The sequence below is a fragment of the Pinus tabuliformis genome, chromosome 8, assembly GCF_031772625.1.
Source record: "Pinus tabuliformis cultivar Carrire ecotype Pingquan chromosome 8, CPIR1, whole genome shotgun sequence".
In the NCBI taxonomy this organism is placed as follows: domain Eukaryota; kingdom Viridiplantae; phylum Streptophyta; class Pinopsida; order Pinales; family Pinaceae; genus Pinus; species Pinus tabuliformis.
Window position 1 is genome coordinate 63,008,506 of NC_142294.1, and position 4,992 is coordinate 63,013,497.

The window sequence follows — 4,992 nt, forward strand, 5'->3', positions numbered from 1 at the left end:
CACTTGGAGTGGATCCGTATAGCAAGGTTTCAATGACATTAATGGCAATCCTGATTGAGGAGAGGTGGATCAAGGCTCCGCGGATGAAGGTCGAGCATGCAGGCATACGGGGCAATTCAAGCACAACTTTCCACCATCCCCACCGATGGAACGTACAAAACACTTGGCATAAGGTCAGTCGGATTGGGAGCAGCCATTTTCAATCCAATTCGACCTGCATCGGCTCCGCTTGTGCGATCCTCAATCATACTTATTATCAAAGTACTCCCACCTCCAACGACATTAATACCATCCTCATGAGGATGCACAAGGGAAATCGCTATAAAGCAGCGGGCAACTGCCCTGTCTTCCTCACAGTTTTTCAAGTTAGTATCGAGCACGAGACCGTGAACAGAATTTGCTTAAGTTGGAAGGAGCACGAAGCGTCAGTGATGGATGCGGGAGGAAGTCGTTGTGCAGCAGCAAACCGGGACCTCCAGGAGGCCAAGGGAGGTTATGAAACCCGGACAGTAGCAAGAATCAAACGGAAGATAGCTGAACTGGAAGCACAAGCCAAGCAGGAGGAGGAAGGGCGAACGGAGGAGGAAGTTGCAGAGGAGGTGGATTGGCTGAAGGACCCGGGAACCCCCTCGAAGAGGGCAACTCAGTTTGTCAGAACACAGGCGGAGAGCTGGCGCACCAAGACCCTAATAGCCAAGGCTCTGGAGTCGATTGAAAAGGAGAAGCAGCACATTGTCACAGAGGTGAACCTCACGGAGGCGCAAATGGCTAAGATTATTGATTACAATAGCTCGCTGGATAGCAGGATCTCCACTGTGCATGAGGCGGTTAAGACTCTCAATCGGATGCTAACTCTGCTCATTAGGCTTCTGAGAGACACTATCAACTCGGCTCCTCCGACCCCACAGCCGGCAACCACTGAAGAGCACGAGCCCGAGTCCCTTGCAGCCATGCAAGCGAAGGTGGATCGTCATGTGCGGGAGATAGGACTGGATACCATCGGCCAAATGGGCAAATACATCTAAGGAGGCACCTGTGTAGTTCTCTTCTGCTTTCTTTCTGTTTCGGCGTTAGACTGTCTGTGTTGTTGTTTTTCACTGTAATGTGTCGGCAGTATCAGTTTTAAGGTTTTTGCTCAGTTCGAGCCACCCTGCGCGGTGTGCTTCTAGTTTGTCTTTTTGTGTTTGAACTTCTAAGCAGGTGATTAGCTTTGGATTATTGTACATCCCTGCTTTCAATCTGCCTCGGCAGATTTTTTGTATTATACTCTGTTCTATAATATAATCTTCTAACTTACACAAAAAAAAGACATGAAAGAGGAATCTTGATCATTGATGGCAGTATGCAAATACTGACACGAACATTGGCCTTATTTGGGGATGGAAACTCCTTGGAGGTGCCAAGAACACCATAGACCAAGTAGCCTAACCATATGGGTCAATATGGTAAAAAAAAAAAAAAAACTCAAATTGGGATGCAAACTCAAATAACTCAAAAACTGACTTACATGACTATGGAATGAATACTTAGAATAGCAGAAAATCAACGAAGCTCCATGGCCTTCACTTCGGGCTCCAAACTCCAATGATCTTCAGCTTAACACTTGCAGAGAACTTAAAATGTGTGTACAATGAAACTGGTACAATTCAGAAAAGATAATGTTTCAGGAGCCTACCATTGACTAGTACTCCTAAGCATGGTTCTCCATTCATCTCCTCCAACAAGAAATAATTTTGTCCCCGAAAAGCTGAAATCTGATGAGGGCCTTTCCATAAATTCTTGAATTTACCATGCTTACCCTTGTCTTCATTTTTGGCATCCCAATGAAGTACCACATCTCCGATTTTGAAATCATCTTCCTTTGTTTTCTGGTCATAGATCCTCTTTCTTTTCTCATGAAGATTGGAGGTGTTCTGAAATACCTCTTCCCATGTCTTCTCTAAGTGAATCGTTTGATTGATTTGGCACTACATATCATTCTCTTCACTTCCTGCTTCTTGTAACAATCTGATGACCGGGATTGCTAATTATGTAGGAAAAACTGTATCTACTCCATATACAATCTGAAAAGGAGAAATCCCAAGAGATTTATTACTACTCACCCGATTTGCCCACAATGCATTGGTCAGCGTCTTGTGCCAATTATTTTTGTTGGCCTCCAATAGTTTCTTGATGATGTTGATTAAATATTTATTGGAGTACTCCGCCAAACCATTCCCTTGTGGATAGTATGTTGTAGAATGTCCCAACTTTATGTTGTACTTGTCATAAAACTCAGTCATCTTTTTGGACTTGAATGCTGCTGCATTGTCTGTGATAATCTTATTAGGACAACCAAAACAGGACAAGATATTAGTTTCTAAAAACTAAATGATAATTTAATCAGTTGCTTGCCTAGTTGGGATTGCTTCGATCCATTTTGTAAATTATTCTATAGATATCAATATCCACTTGTGTTGTGCGGATGATGATGGATTGATCTCACCTATGAAGTCTAGGCCCCACTGCTAAAAAGGTGCATTAACTAACATTGGTTGTAGAGGCAAAGGAAGAAGCTTCCTTTTACATTGGAAAACCTGAAACTTGTGACAACTCAACACTGCCTTGTAGATATCTACAAAAAGAGTAGGTCAATAGTAACCCGCTCTTATTACTTTGTTGGCCGTGGTCTTCCAATACAAGTGCCCCCCACAATCTCCTTTTTGGAAGTCATTTATTACTTCTTTGGACTCATCTTCAATCAAACATTTTAGCAACACACCTCCAGGATCTCTCCAATAAAGTGCACTGTCCATGATACAATATTTGGAAGCCTTCAAGTTTAATGACCTGTTCTTAGCTTTAGACATGCCTGGAGGAGGATTTAGATGTTGAAGTACATAAATAATATCAGAATATCGTGGAGACGAGAGAAATATTTCAAATACCTGAATGAGATCCACTTCTTCTTGATCATCGGATAATGTTGCCACAAGGTTGATGTCTAGAGCATGAAGGTTTGAATCGGCCATGAGTTTGGCTAAGCCTTGATCTTTGATTAGCTTTGTCGGCTTGATCTCAAGATCGTATTCTAATAGTGCTGCTATCCATCTACCTCTTCTACCTTTTGGTTCATTCTACACAAGGACCCATTTAACCGCTGCATTAGGCACATAAGCAAGAGTATGCGAATGTAAAATGTAAACTCTGAAATATTTGATCACCTTTACCAACGCCAAGGCCTGTTTCTCAATGATGTTGTACTTAAGGGCTACATCGCTGATGTTGCAACTGAAAAATGCTATTGGAAGCTCGGTCTTATCCCTTTTTTGCATTAGTACCATTGCTATAGTATGCTCAGAAGCAAATGAAAATATGATAAAATCATCGGTGTAATCAGGACTAATCAAAACATGGGCAGTGGTTAAGGCAAGCTTCATCGCATGAAAATACTTGCGGGCTTCTTCAGACCATTTCATCTCATTATCCTTTTTTAACATATTGGTCATTTCTCTAAGATGTTTAGCTAAATTAGGAATAAATATGCATGAGAAATTCATCTTACCATTGAATGCTTGGATTTCCTTTTTGCTGCGAGGGAAATCAATTTGTTGAATGGCTTCTACTCGTGAAGGATCAATCCAGATGCCATCTTTTGAAATGATGTGGCAAAGAAGCTTACCTTCCTCCATGGCAAACAAACTTTATTTGGATTGAGAGAGATCCTAAACTTCCTACACTTCTGGAAAATGACTCTTAAATGATGCAAATGCTCATCATCTAAATGTGAAAACACGGTTACATCATCTAAGTATACAACCAAGAAAACATATTTCTCATCTGAAAAGGCTATGTCCATGGCACGCTGAAAAGTGGCCCCTGCATTTTTGAGACCAAATGGCATCTTTGCATATTTGAATGTGCCCCAAGGTGTGGTGAATGATGTCTTGCCCTGATCATCTTCATGCACTACGACTTGATTGATCCAAAATGGATTCAATTTTACCTCCGGATCAAAGTCTTCAAATGTAGATGAAAGTGGTATCAGAGCAGCGAAACACAGTCGTTGGATCAGTCAGATCAACGAACGAGAGCGAGGGAGATAGACGGCTAGGATTATGTCGCGCAAAATAAAGTTAAAAAATGAAGAGAGCATATTAAGCCACGTGTTAGCAGAACAGAGGAGTAGTATTCATAAGCGGTAAGCAGTATCTCATGCACTTATAAAATGGTAAACGGTATTCCTCAATTTCACGCGATTAACCTTAGCGAGCGACACATAGCACAAAAACTAGTTTTCTCACATGCTCTCAATCTAATATCGGTCGTGCAAGAATTCACGCGAGATTACGCAATAGTCGTTTGATCATGTGGGATTGATCGATAGTGAAGATCAGCCAAGATAGTTGGTGAACGGGTGACGTGATAGCCGTTGGATCGGATAGGACTTGGTAATGGATATGATAAACTTGTATTTCTTTTGGTGTCGGGATCTCTGCCAGAAAAAGGCCAGATAGTTGGGGTCAACCCCAAAACTTCCGGTCATTTTATTCTATGTTATCGCATTATCCCACATTCACCGCAGATTGCAACTACATATGGTATATCAATACCATATCACCGAAACAGAACCAAGATGCCGAAGGGTGGGACTTGGTTAACCAAGCCACCAATTTTTTAATAAACCATTGCAGGTGCCGAACCCGCCCTACCACCAGCGCGCGCAGCGCAAATATATTATGCCGTAAATGTTGAAAACTTGCAATTGTATGATCCCTCAATGATTGAAGATCCCGAAGAGTAAGGTCAGCTACCTTCCATTGAATATTTTTTGCCTGAGTATCTCAATCAGCTTTAGGAGGACATAGTTCTTGACAAGAGGATAAGGACTTTGCAACAGGGAAATGTTGAGTATCTTCGAGTTGGACTCAAAGGTACAAATCCAAGTAAATCACGATGGATAGAGATTGGAAAAGTGGGGGAACTTTATCCTCACAACAGCTAAAACCAACT